We start from the raw sequence: 14,292 nt of genomic DNA, 5'->3' as shown, positions 1-14,292 counted from the left end.
GGGGTATGGTTTTAGGAGGTGTTTTGTTTGAATGCTGTGGGAAGTTTCTCTATCCACATTGGATTGAACTTCTCAAACATTAGTAGTGTCTTCACTTGACAACTGGCATGTTTACAGCGTTCTCAATAATTGAAGTGTGTGATGTTTGTGCAATTAGGTTTGCAGACAAATAGCAGAGAGGCATGGTCCAAGGAACAGGAAGTGGAGAAAGGCATTAAAAATTTGACCTACATTGAAAGACTGAAGGAGCGTGTAAAGAAAGGTCAGTCTCCGTGTGTGTGATGGCAGGGACAAAGCTCCCGGATTTCTCACCAATACGCATGAAGTCTCCATCAGCCACTAAGCAGTAGTTCCTGGTTTCAAAACAGCGCCTGCTGCGTCATATCCCCTCCCTTGACCTGCTGGCCACGCTTCACCTGATGCAGCCCAGGACACGGTTGCCTTTCTGGGCTGCCAGCACACGTTGCCAGCTCATGCCCAGCCTCTCATCCACCAGCACCCCCAAGTCCTCCCCACCTTCATCCCAGCCGCCCCATCCCATCGCAGCATCCCTGCCCAGCAGGGACAGGCCATGTCCCAACCCCAAAGATGCAGCACTTTGCCCTTGGCCTTGTTGAATCTGATGAGGTTCCCAGGGCCCTACTTGCCAAGGTTCTCCATGTCCCTCTGGATGGCATCCCAGGCCTCTGGTGTTGTCAAACTTGCCAAAGGTGCATTTAATCCCACTGTCCATATCATTCTTATGGACATCATATGAAGTCATATGAAAACCACCATGCATATAAAGAGTTTTTCATAAATACCTCCCCTCCAGTATCACTCCTTTACATGGCATTTTTAATGACTGTTCCTTTCTAATGCTTTACTGTCTGGATTCGTACTGATCTATAAATTCTGAACAAATAGAGTTTCAACAGTCTTGGTACATCCTTTTGCGTCAACTACCTTGCTTCCTCCCACTCCCCATTTGACAATTTGTTTTCTGTTTTTTCTTAACTGAAGTGAAAATACCAGAGCTCAGGAGAGCCCCACACAGCTCTCCAGATTTTGTGCCTGAGAGAAAGAGAACGATGCCCACGAACCCTGCAAAATTCTTCCAGAGACCTTTCAGTACTGTTTCTCAACGACCCATCAGAGACGTGGTGATTCATTTACTGGCTCTGAAGAATTACAAGAAGTCAGAGCTACTTGCCTGCTTAAAGAGAGAGGGAGTTGTGGAAGAGGACAAGGAATCCCTTGGAAAGATCCTTCAGGAGGTGAGATCCTGGAGCTGCTGCCTGCAATGCTAACTCTTAGCAGTCTTACTTTCAGGTTTCAATTAGAATCTAATGAGAGGCTTAGGAAATGCTCCTTGTTTACATTTTCCCATCAGTTTTACCCAGTTTCCACCCAACTGCAAGTCCATGTGACAAAAAGAAAAAAATCCTCAAAACTTGTTGTTGTTTTTCTAGAATAGCTGGCAGTGATAAATTCTTTGTAATGTTGTTGCTTCTCATGTCTTATTTGAACCCTCCCTCTTTTCCTTGCACTGTTGAACTGCTTGATGAAGTAACTTCACAGGGTGAAACTCTCAAGTGGGTGAAACACTTAGCTGAGGTCCTTAAAATACCCTGGGACAAGTTTCAGAGGAGAGAATTTTGGTAGCTGCACAGGGCAGTATTTCATTTGAACGGACTTGGTGGCCTCTCAATGGTATTTGCTTCTACTGGGGTCTGTGGGGGTTGCCTTCCAGGGAAGGGTGTTCCAGGCAAATCCTACGTGAGAAAGGTGGTGGCCCAACTTTGAGCACACAGTTTCTTTGCTCTTGTGTGGATTGAGTCTTCAACTTCCTTGGCACCTATTATTTCTCATAATTTTCCAGTTGTCCTTTTAGTGCCACTGGTATTTCTTTATTACAGCCATTCATCCGATTCACACTGACTGAAGGATGCAGTGGCTGCTTCCTTCCTTGTTCAATAGTCCCCATCAGTGTAGGCTGTTGCTGAATTATGCAAGCATTAACGTATCAAGTAGCAATATTTCCTTTTTAGCTAGGAAAAAAGCGATGGTAAGATTTCAAAGCTCAGCTCCTTAGAGGGCAAGAGATGAAAGGAAATTCTCCTTTCTGTTGCTTGTTGTTAATGTTTAAGGAGATTTTGAAGGAGTAGTTTCTTGTTTGCAGTGTGAACTGCCTCAAGATACTGGTTTGCAATCTGAAAGGGCTTTGTGAACAGCACTACATCCTGAAAACAGTTATTCACATTTTTCTTAACTTCATGGGGAGGTGGTGTTATTTTTTGCTATACATGAAAAACCAGTAGGGAGAACTTGCTGAGCTCTTATACTCACAGCCTTCCTTCTCTTCCAATACAGCCTTAGTTCTGCTTTTAAGAAGTGAATTCCTGATTCTGGGTATCTTTGTTACTTTTAAGCTGTTGAAGTGTAGCTCTAGGTAGGTTATCTCCTGTAAGAGTTCCATAGGAAGCTGTAGTTTCCTCTGAGCAGACACTTGAGAAAGAAAAGCAGTTCTGTTTGCAGAGACAAATGCCACCATCCTGTGGTGCTTCATGGGATGATGAAAACATGCCCCGTTACAGGTCCAGGCTGTGCTCTGCCATGGCAATGTAGCTGGGTGAAACAAGAGGGCAGCAGGTGTCCTCCTGAGGGTTGAAAAATATGGACTTGCTCATGGAGATGATGTTCTCCAGGTCCTACTCAAAAGAAAAGGAAAAACCTGGCCTCTCCATGTATTTCAAATGGTGAAAACTGAGAGTTCTGGCATAGTGTACCTTGATTCTCAAAGCTGCGTTAAAGACAAAAAAACCTGGATCTCTGGTGCAGGGAGAGGTTTTCATAGCATCCATTTCCTCCATGCTTGCAGCACTTTGGCATTTACTTACATCCAAAATTCTACAGCCCAAATGGACCACACCTGTTTAATCTTGTTGCCTCTTACATGACAGCTGCTTTGTTCTTCACATCAAACAAAAGTCCTGGAAAACTGGTGCATGATTTTCTTTTCAGCTTTGCTTTAGCTTTGCACTACCAGTTTTACATCTGTAGTCTGCCTTTAGGTGTAGTGAATATTGACGTTTTAAATGTCTGCCCGTAGGTAGCCAGCCTGGATGCAAATGAGAATTCTTTCAGTCTGAAGGAACATTTCTTCAAAGACATTCAGGTTGATTGGCCTGGCTACAGTGAAAGAGATAGAAAGACATTGGAGGTGACCCTTTTTCAGTAAGTTCAGTCAGGACAACAGCCATTTCAAAAAAACCCTCTGGGAAATGAAGGTCTGTTTTCGCTGTGACGAAAGAGCAATGACTGCTGATATTTTTGCCTTGTAACCTGAAATGTTGGACCATCCTTACAGAAAAACAGCTCCATCTCCAAATGCCACCAGCACCAGCCAGTCACCGTCTCTGGGACCTTCTGAAAGAAATACTCCACCAAGAACGGCTCAGGTATTTTGTGAATTTTTAAACATTCTTTACCCTAGATGATGTTTTATCCCACTTGCTCTTGGTGTCCAAGCTGTGATATGAAGCAGTAGCGTTGTCTTTATATCATATAAACCCGAAGTGTGTACTTCTAATGGGATTCCTGTATACTTTTCAAGATGCTTACAATGTCAAAGCCTGCCACAAGCTTGCACACATGACTTGTTTCTTATGGTGCATAGGAAACTCTGCTAAGGACAAGATGTGGACATGTTTTTGGTACCTAGCTGTGTCTGTGCAGGGTTCTTGACGATATGGCAGCTCTAGTACCTAAATCATGCACGGTAATGCCAGTGCTACTGTTTGAAGAGAAATCTTAGGGAAGTCAGCATAAGGACAAATTCCAGTACTGAGGCATTTGTAGGAAACTTGTTTTTCTGTCCTAAGCAGCATTTAGGCTCCCATTTTGATTCAGGCTATCCCATGTGTGAGGAGGGGACTCTGATTCATCAGGGAATACCCTGGACTTGTCAGGCTTAAAATCAAGAGATGGCCAGTACAAGAGGGCAAGGAAAAAGGTTTGAAAGAATCTTGGAAAACACTGCATGAAAGGTATATTTTCTATGCCTTAAAAGAATTCTCTTTAAACAGGAGGGAAGACACAGCTCTGGTTTTCCCTAGCTCTTTTCCCAGCCCGAGCAGGAAATGCTGCAGTGCCCAGCATCCTCTTATGTCCTACCTCCATGCCCACAGCATTTCTGTCAGCAGGCTGGCACAGAGCCGTGTCTGGCAGTCCTGCTCTGAGCTGCTGATGTGCACGGGTGGGAGCAGCGTGTGCTTGGTAGGGAAGAGGCTGTGACCCAGGGTTTCCTCTGGAGAACAGCAGGAGTGAGACCTGCAGCCAGGCTGGGGCTTCTCTCTGTTGTTGTTATCATCTCTGCACTGGACACGCTGTGATCAGCACCTCACCGGCGGCTTCTTGGGGCTGCTTTAGTGAATCGTGTGGGTGTGTGACAGCAAGAGTTGAGTGTGTTCCTGGTGTGTCTAAGCAGAAATAGGGAGCAAGATAAAGCCAACCTGAGCTCCTCATTTTTGGGAAGCCTTTGATAGAGGTGCTGAAGGGAATGTCTTTCTCCCAAAACCATTTAGCTACAGAGTTGGAGGAGGACTCGCTGAATACTCAGGTGAGAAAGTAGGAATGAAATAGCGAACATATTTAGCTGCAGCACCTCCTTGTATGACAGGCCGTTTTAGGTAAGAAAGGTGTGTGTTCAACCATTGCCAGGTCAGAAATGCTGCTTTTTCAGAGCAAAACTAATTGGGATCATCTTTGCAGAAACAGCCTCTGGCTTCTGCCTTTATCAGTCCTGTGATGACCAAGAAGCAGAGGATTGACCAAGAGCCCAGTCATATCCAGCCAGCAGCTGGTGGCCGCTCTCCTTCTTCCTTGGACCTGCCTTCCACATCCTGCTCACCTTTGAACCTGTCTCCAAGTGTCAGTTCCATTTCCACCTCCACCCATGAGCTACAAGAGAAAGATAAAATTCAGACTCCCTCGGGAATCCCAGTGCCTGTCAGGGTGCAGGGGAAGACTCCCAACTCCAAAGGTGAGAAAACAGAGTTAGACAGAGTGAAAAAACTCCATCCTTTGGAATTCGCTTGCCATGAGCAAAGCCAAAGAGATGAGCAGAGAGTGCAGGACCAAAGCAGAAAAGGAGTCACATGGTCCAAGTGCAAAGGGTATTAAAGTGATGGACCACTTTTAGATATGCTTCCATTTCATTTTTTACTGGATATCTGTATGGTTTTTTAGACATATCTAACCTCCCCTCCACCGGCACCTCCAAGTCCTCCCCACCTTCATCCCCAAGCCTGTCTTGGTGCCAGGGAATGCCCCAACGCCAAGGATGCAGCACTTTGCACTAGGCCTTGTTGAATCTGATGAGGTTGCAAGGGCCCCACTTCCTGGTCCTTCCGGATGGCATCCCATGCCTCTGGGTTTGGCAAACCTGCTGAGGGTGCACTTAATCCCACTGTCCATGTCATTCTAGATATAGCTCAATGCTTGAGCTTACAAACTGGGGAAATCATATAAAAGCATCATGCATAAAAATAATTTTTCATAAAAACTTCCCATCCAGTATCACTCCTTTACCAGCTTTTAATGACGGTTTCTTTTTAATGCTTTACTGTTTGGATTCTTGGAGATCTGTAAATGCCGAACAAATAGAGGCTTAAAAGTCGTGGTACATCCTTTTGAATCAACTTCCTTGCCTTCTCCAAACCTCCAATTTGAACTATTTGTTTCCGGTTTTCCCTCACTTTAGGAGGAAAAGCGGAGGTCAGAGGAGCCCAGCAAAGCAATTCAGGTCCAGTGCCTGAGAAGAAGAGGATGATGCCTGTGAGACTTGCAGACATCGACTGGAGCGGTTGCGCTGCTGTTTACGGCCGACCCTACAGGGACAGGGTGATTCATTTACTTGCTCTGAGGGATTACAAGGAGCCAGAGTTAATTGCTCGGCTGCAGAGAGATGGAGTCAGGCAAAAGGACAAGGATTCCCTTGGCAAAAACCTTCAGGAGGTGAGATCGTGGAGCTTGTGCCAGCACCTCTTCCATTATGCTATTCTGCTGTTCATCATTTTACTGCTTCCTCACCTTTTTAAATTAGAGACTTTTCCGATACTCCTTTGAGTTAAGTTCCACTGGGATTTCCTTCTCATAGGCTTTCATACAATGCACACCCATTGAAAGATGCAGTAGATCCTTCCTTCCTTTCTAAATATTCCCCATCCACATAGGCTTGTGCTGAATAATGCAAGCATTAATATATCAAATAGGAATATTTCCTCTTTAGCTAGGGAAAAGCGTTTTGGAACCTAGTCAAAGGACTCAAATTCAACATGGATACACTTTCAGTTGATCCTACAGTGGCTTTAAGGAACTGATTCCCTGAACCTGTGAAGTTTGTTGCTGTGTTTGCCCAGGGCAGTGGCAGGGATTTTTTCACCCTGAAGACATTCACAATATAATGAGAGCCATGTTTTGCCATCCCAACTGAAGTAGCCCATTTAGATTTCTGTAGTTTGCATAGAGGTGTAATGAACATTTGTTCTCTGAAATGTCTGCCTGTAGATTGCAGACCTGAATGGAAAGGATAATCCCTTCAGTCTGAAGGAGCATCTGTTTCAAGCCCTTCAGACTGATTGGCCTGGCTACAGCAAAATCGATCAAGCGAATTTGAAGTTAATACTTTCTAGGTAAGTTCAGTCTTCTGGGGAAGGAAAAGAGCCTTTTCAGAAGAAAGCCCTGGGAAATGAAGCCTAGGTTCTTAGAATATGCTGAGATAGCAGGGACCTGCCAGGACCCTGGCCCTGCACAGGACACCACAAGAATCACACCAGGTGCCCAAGAGTGCTGTCCAAACACTTCCTGAAGCCTTGCTGCAGTGGCCACTGGCCTGGGGAGCCTGTTGCAGTGCTCAAGCACCCTCTGGGGCACAAATGTTTTCCTGATATCCTGCCTAAAGCTCCCTCAACTCAGCCTCATGCTGCTTCCTTGAGTCCTGGCACTGAAGGTCTGCAAGGAAAGGACTATGGCAGTTGATATTTTGGCCTTGTAACTTGAAGTATCGGACCATCCTTACAGAAAAACAGCTCCATCTCAGAACCCCACCAGCAGCAGCCAAGCAACATCTCCTGGGCCTTCTGAGAGAGATGCTCCAGCAAGACCTGCTCAGGTATTTTGTGCATTTTTAACATTCTGTACTCTGTATTAAGTTTCAGCAGACTTGCTGGTGGTATAAAAGCTGTGGTGTGAATGTGCAGGACCAGGTCTAAGTGTGTTTTGCCTCAGACTTTCTGAGTGCTGTGACAGGAAGGCTGTGATGAGAGGATCCTGCAGGGGTGGAGCAGCACTGTCCTGAGCCAAATTTCTGCTCTGCGTGAAGACTTGAGCTCAGTCCCCACCCTCAACTCATTCCCTGGAGAAGGCCTCAAAGGGCTGGCTCTGCAGGAAAAATCTCCTGTCCATAAGAGGCTGCACCAGGGCGGGGCAGATGGGGCCCTCTCGCTCTCTTGTCCCTGTCTCTCTGTCACTCTCATTGCTGACTCCAGCTCTGCACTATCCACGTGGCTGCACCAACACAGGATCTGCAGAATGGTGATATTCCCTCAGTCCCTCCTCTGCCTCTATTTCTCTCCTCCCTCACTCTGCCAGGGCACACACGGCTGTCCTGTTCTACTCCATCCTCAGTTGGGAAGTTTGCTGAGGGTGTGGGGAGCTTGTGGCTATGTGTTGTGGCTTGTGAGTCAGCAGCTTTGAGAAGGTCCTTGGGAGGAGCTGAAAGATGATTGAAGGGCACTGAGCAACAGTGAGGGCTTGTTGGTGACCTCTTGGGAAACTCTCTTGTACAAATTTAAGGGCTTGTTAGCCAACAGCTTTTGAGTCTGCACAGCAGGTAGCCTGCTGCATTTAAGACAACTGCACCTAAAAGCACAAGAGTTTCTTGACATGTGGCTGCTGTCTTTGTTCATCCTGATGAGAATTCACAATCAAACATCACAACCTGTACTCTTGCTGGATTTAAGACAACTGTACCTAGAAGCACAAGAGTTTCTTGATGTGTGACTGCTGTCTTTGTTAATCTTGATGAGCATTCACAACCAACCATCACACCCTGTACTCCTGGGTTCTAATAGTGAAGCGCTAATCTCATTTTTAACACATGAAACTCTTAAACAGCCAGGTGCCTCTTCAGTAAATCATGTGGGTGTTTGACAGCAAAAGCTGAGTCTTTTCCTGGTGTGTGCAAGCAGAAATTGGGACCTAGATAAAACTTACTGGACCTCCCCTTTGGGGGAGGCTTTGCTGGAGCTGCTGAAGGGAGTGTCTACCTCCCAAAGCCTTTCAGCAGTAGACTTGGAGAAGGACTTGCTATGTGCTAAGATGAGAAACTAGGAATGCAATAGAGCCGATATTTACCTGGAGATCTTCCATGTTTGACAGCTATTTTTATTTAAAAAACATGTGTTTTCAACCTTTGCCAGTTCACAAATCCTGCTTTTTTAGAACGGGAGCAAAACCTGATCCGAGTCAGAGATTAATGAATTGTTTTTTTATTGTTGTAAAAACGGCCTTGGGCTTCTGGCTTGACCAGTCCTGTGATGAGCAAGAAGCAGAGGACTGAGCAGTAGCTCAGTTACCTCCAGCCAGCACCTGGTGGCCACTCTTCTTCCTGGGTGCTGGCTTTGACATCCCATTCTACTTCCTGCCTGTCTCCAAATGTCGGCTCCATTTCCCCTGCACCCTTTAGGTTCAAGAAAGACACAAATTTCTGAGTTCTACAATGACAGCACTCATGTGCTGAAGACTACCATGTCAAAAAAGATGTGAAGAGAATTTGGGAGGCTGAAGCACTAGTGTCCCTTGGATCTCAATGAAGGTATCAATGTGCAGCTTTTCCTAACTCCAGTGTGGATAATGATGGAGTAAAGATTTGATGATTAAGAGAAGCCTCTGCATGAATTAAGGGGCAAGAAAGACCATATGCCAGAGTCAATAGCACAGACATTATTTAATAGTAAATGTGAACTAGGGAGATAGAAAGCTAAAGGAGGAGATGGGCCAGGTGGGGAGAAGTGCTGAGATGAACACCGAGGAGGGTTGGGCCCGGACGGGCCCTCCCTTCCTGCAGTGCAGTTGCACAGGTTCAGCTGCAGCAGTGGTGCTGCATCCCCTCATCGTATTTGCAGGGCAGGAGGGGAGGGAGAAGTGTGTGTGCGTGTGTGTGTGTGTGTATGGTAAAAAACTCTGGAAATTGCTGCAACCTTGTATTGGAGCAGTGGCCCCTTAGTTCCATGCAGTTCTGTTGTGTCACAAGGGAAATCTTCCTTTCTTCATATCACAATGGCTCCTTGGCTCCATGCGGCCTTACCTGTTGGTTTAATCATCTTCCATCATGTCACAATAACTGCTTGGTCTGAAAAAGCTGCACTGTGTCGCAATGGATCCTTGGCTCCATGTGTCTTTTCTCATGGGTTCAATCATCTTCCATCATGTCACAAAGGGTTCCTCTGTTTATCGACGTGGCCCCTTCCTTCCATGCAGTTCTGTATTCCACATTGGAATCCTTGGTTTCTTCGTGTCACAATGGCTTCTTTGATCCGTGCGGCCTTACATGTGGGTGCAATAATCTTCCATCATGTCCCAATTATCTCCTTGGTTTCAAAAAGCTCCACAGTGTCAACGTGGCTCCTTGACACTATGTGGCCTTTCCAGTGAGTTCGATCATCTTATATCATGCCACAACGAACTCCTTGGTCTGAAGAAGCACCACGGTGCACAGGTGGCCTATTGGTTCCATGCGGTTCTGTTGTATCACAATGGCATCCTCACTTCCTTCGTGTCACAATGGCTCCTTGGGACCATATGCCCTTACCTGTGAGTTTGATCACCTTCCATCATGCCACAATGGACTCCTTGGTCTGAAAAAGCTCCACTGTGTCACAATGGCCCCTTGGTTCCAGGTGGTTCTGTTAGGAATCCTTGCTTTCTTCATGTCACATTGGCTCCTGGGCACCATATGGCCTTGCCTGTGAGTTTGATCATCTTCCATCATGTCACAATGGTCTCCTTTGTATGAAAAAGTTCCAATGTGTCACAGTGGCCCCTTGTTTCAATGTGGCTCTATTAGGCCACAATGGAAACCTTGGTTTCTTCGTGTCACAATGCCTGTTGGCTCCATGTGACCTTACCTGTTGGTCCAATCATCTTCCACCATGTCACAATGGTCTCCTTGGTGTGAAAAAGCACCACTGTGTCACAGTGGCCCCGTAGTTCCATGCGGTTCTGTCATATCACAATGGCATCATTGCTTCCTTCGTTGCAGAATGGCTTCATGGCACCATATTGCCTTACCTGTGAGTTTGATCATCTTCCATCATGTCACAATGGCCTCCTTCATCTGAAAAAGCTCCACTGTTTCACAGTGGCTCCTTGGTTCCATGTGGTAATGTTAGACACCACTGGAATCCTTGCTTTCTTCATGTCACAACGCCTCCCCGGCTCCATGTGGCCTTACGCATGGGTTGATTCATTTCCATCATATCACAATGGCCTCCTTGGCTTCAAAATCTCCACTGTGTCACAGTGGCCTCTTGGTTCCATGCAGCCTTACCTGTTGGTTCAATCATCTTACATCATGTCACAATAAGTCCCTGGTCTGAAAAAGCTCCACTGTGTCACAATGGATCCTTGGCTCCATGTGGTTCTGTTAGGCACCACTGAAATCCTTGCTTTCTTCATGTCACAATGCCTCCTTGGCTCCATGCGGCCTTACCTCTGGGTTCAATCATCTTCCATCATGTCTTAATAATCTCCTTGGATTGAAAAAGCTTTACAGTGTAACCATGGCTCCCCCGTTCCATGTGTCCTTACCTGTTAGTTCAATCCTCTTCCATCATGTCAAAATGGTCTCCTTGGTTTCAAAAAGCTCTATTGTGTCACAATGGCGCTTCCGCTCCATGCGGCCTTGCCTCTGGGTTCAATCATCTTTCATCATGTCGCAATAATCTCCGTGGTTTGAAAAAGCTCCACAATGTCACCATGGCTCCTTCATTCCCTGTGACCTCACCTGTTGGTTCATTCATCTTCCATCATGTCACAATGGTCTCCTTGGCTTCAAAAAGCTCCACTGTGTCACAATGGGCCTTGATTCCATGCAGCTCTCTAATGCCACAATGGAATCCTTGCTTGCTTCATGTCACAATGGCTCCTTGGCTCCATGCAGCCTTACCTGTTGGTTCATTTATTCCATCATGTCACAATAACTGTTGGTCTGAAAAAGCTCCACTGTGTCACAGTGGCCCCTTGTTTCCATGCACCATGCGGTTCTGTCGTGTCACAATGGAGTCCTTGCATTCTTCATGTCAAAACGACTCCTTGGCTCTATGTGGCCTTATCTGTGAGTTCAATCATCTTCCATCATGTCACAATGGTCTCCTTAGTCCACAGTGGCTCCTTGGTTCCATGTGGTTCATTTAGGCCGCAACAGAATCCTGGCTTTCGTCAGGTCACAATGCCTCCTTAGATCCATGTGGCTTTACCTGTGTGTTCAGTCATCTTCCATCATGTCACAATAACTCCTTGGTCTGAAAAAGCCCCACTGTGTCACAGTGGCCCCTTGGTTCCATGCGCCATGCGGTTCTGTCGAGTCAGAATGGAGTCCTTGCATTCTTCATGTCAAAACGACTGCTTGGCTCCCTGTGGCCTTACCTGTGAGTTCCATCATCTTCCATCATGTCACAAGGGACTCCTTGGTCTGAAAAAGCGCCACTGTGTCACAGTGGCCCCGTAGTTCCATGCGGTTCTGTCGTATCACAATGGCATCCTTGCTTTCTTCGTGTCACAATGCCTCCTTGGCAATATATGGCCTTTTCTGTGAGTTTGATCATCTTCCATCATGTCACAATGTTCTCCTTGGCATGAAAAACCTCCACTCTAGTCACAGTGGCCCATTGGCTCCATGTGGTTCTGTTAGGCCACAGTGGAATCCTTGCTTTCTTTATGTCAAAATGCCACCCGGGATCCATGTGGCCTCGCCTCTGAGTTGAGTCATCTTCCATCATGTCATAACATTCTCCTTGGATTGCAAAGCTCTACAGTGTCACCATGGCGCCTCCATTTCATGTGGCCTTACGTGCAGGTTTAACACTCTTCCATCATGTCTCAGTGGTCTCCTTGGCCTGAAAAAGCTCCAATGTGTCACTGTGGCCCATTGGTTCCATGCACCATGGGGTTCTGTTGTGTCACAATGGAGTCCTTGCTTTCTTAATGTCAAAACGAATCCTTGGCTCCATGTGGCCTCACTTCTGAGTTCAATCATCTTCCATCATGTCACAATAATCTCCTTCGTTTGAGAAAGCTACAGAGTGTCACCATGGCTCCATGATTCAATGTGGCCTTACCTGTTGTTTCAATCATCTTCCACCATGTCACAATGGTGTCCTTGGTTTCAAAAAGCACCACTGTATCACAGTGGCCCCTTGGTTCCATGCGGTTCTCTCATGTCACAAGGGAAACCTAGGTTTCATCATGTCACAATGGCTTCTGGGCACCATATGGCCTTACCTGTGAGTTTGATCATCTTCCATCATGTCACAATGGTCTCCTTGGTCTGAAAAAGCTCCACTGTGTCGCAGTGGCTCCTTGGTTCCATGTGGTTCAGTTAGGCCACAATGGAATCCTGACTTTCTTAATGTCACAATACCTCCTTGTCTCCATGTGGCCTTTAACTCTGGATTCAACCATCTTCCATCACGTCACTAAATCTCCTTGGTTTGAAAAAGCTCTACAGTGCCACCATGGCTCCTTCATTCCATGGGACCTTACCTGTTGGTTCAATAATCTTCCATCATGTCACAATGGTCTCCTTGGTCTGAAAAACCTCCACTGTGTCACAACGGCCCGTTGGTTCCATGCAGTTCTCTCATGTCACAATGGAATCCTTGCGTTCTTCATGTCTCAATGCCTCCTTGGCTCCATGTAGCCTTACCTCGGAGTTCAATCATCTGCCATCATGTCATAAGAGTCTCCTGGCATTGAAAAAGCTCTACAGTGTCACCATGGCTCCTCCGTTCCATGTGTCCTTACCTGTTGGTTTAATCATCTTCCATCGTGTCACAATAACTCCTTGGTCCTAAAATGCTCTACTATGTCACATTGGCTCCTTAGCTCCTTGCGGTCGTACCTCTGCGTTCAATCATTTTCCACCATGTCACTGTGGCCCCTTGGTTCCATGCGCCATGAGGTTCTGTCGTGTCACAATGGAGTCCTTGCATTCTTCATGTCAAAATGACTCCTTGGCTCTATGTGGCCTTATCTGTGAGTTCAATCATCTTCCATCATGTCACAATGGTCTCCTTAGTCCACCGTGGCTCCTTGGTTTCATGTGGTTCAGTTAGGCCACAACGGAATCCTTGCTTTCTTCATTTCACAATGCCTCCTTGGCTCCATGTGGCCTAACCACCGAGTTCAATCATCTTCCATCATGTGATAATAGTCTCCTTGGATTGCAAAGTTCTACAGTGCCACCATGGCTCCTCCATTTCATGTGGCCTTACTTGTAGGTTTAATCATCTTCCATTGTGTCTCAATGGTCTCCTTGGTCTGAAAATGCTCCACTGTGTCGCAATGGATCCTTGGCTCCATGTGTCCTTTCTCTTGGGTTCAATCATCTTCCATCATGTCACAAAGGGTCCCATGGTTTATTGCCGTGGCCCCTTGGTTCCATGTGGTTCTGTATTACACAATGGAATCCTTGCTTTCTTCATGTCACAATGCCTCCTTGTCTCCACGTGGCCTTACCTCAGAGTTCAATCATCTTCCCTCATGTCATAATAATCTCTTTGGATTGCAAAAGCTCTACAGTGTCACCATGGCTCGTCCGTTCCTTGTGGCCTTACCTGTTGGTTCAATCCCATTCCATCATGTCACAATGGTCCCCTTGGTTTCCAAAAGCTCCACTGTGTCGCAATGGCTCCTTAGCTCCATGCGGTCCTACCTCTGCGTTCAATCATTTTTCACCATGTCACAATAACTCCTTGCTATGAAAAAGCTCTACTCTGTCACAATGGATCCTTTGCTTCATTTGTCCTTTCTCCTGAGTTCAATCATCTTCCATCATGCCACAATGGTGTCCTGAGTTTGAAAAAGCTCCTCTGTGTCAAAGTGGCCCCTTGGTTCCGTGAGGTTCATTTACGCCACAATGGAATCCCTGCTTTCTTCATGTCACGCTTGTTCCTTGGCTTATGTTGGCCTTATCCTTTGGTATGGACATCTTCAATCATCTCACAATTATCTCCTTGTTTTAAAAAAACT

This window comes from Anomalospiza imberbis, unplaced genomic scaffold (genome assembly GCF_031753505.1).
Source record: "Anomalospiza imberbis isolate Cuckoo-Finch-1a 21T00152 unplaced genomic scaffold, ASM3175350v1 scaffold_197, whole genome shotgun sequence".
In the NCBI taxonomy this organism is placed as follows: Eukaryota; Metazoa; Chordata; class Aves; order Passeriformes; family Viduidae; genus Anomalospiza; species Anomalospiza imberbis.
Note: the sequence above shows the minus strand (reverse complement) of the source record.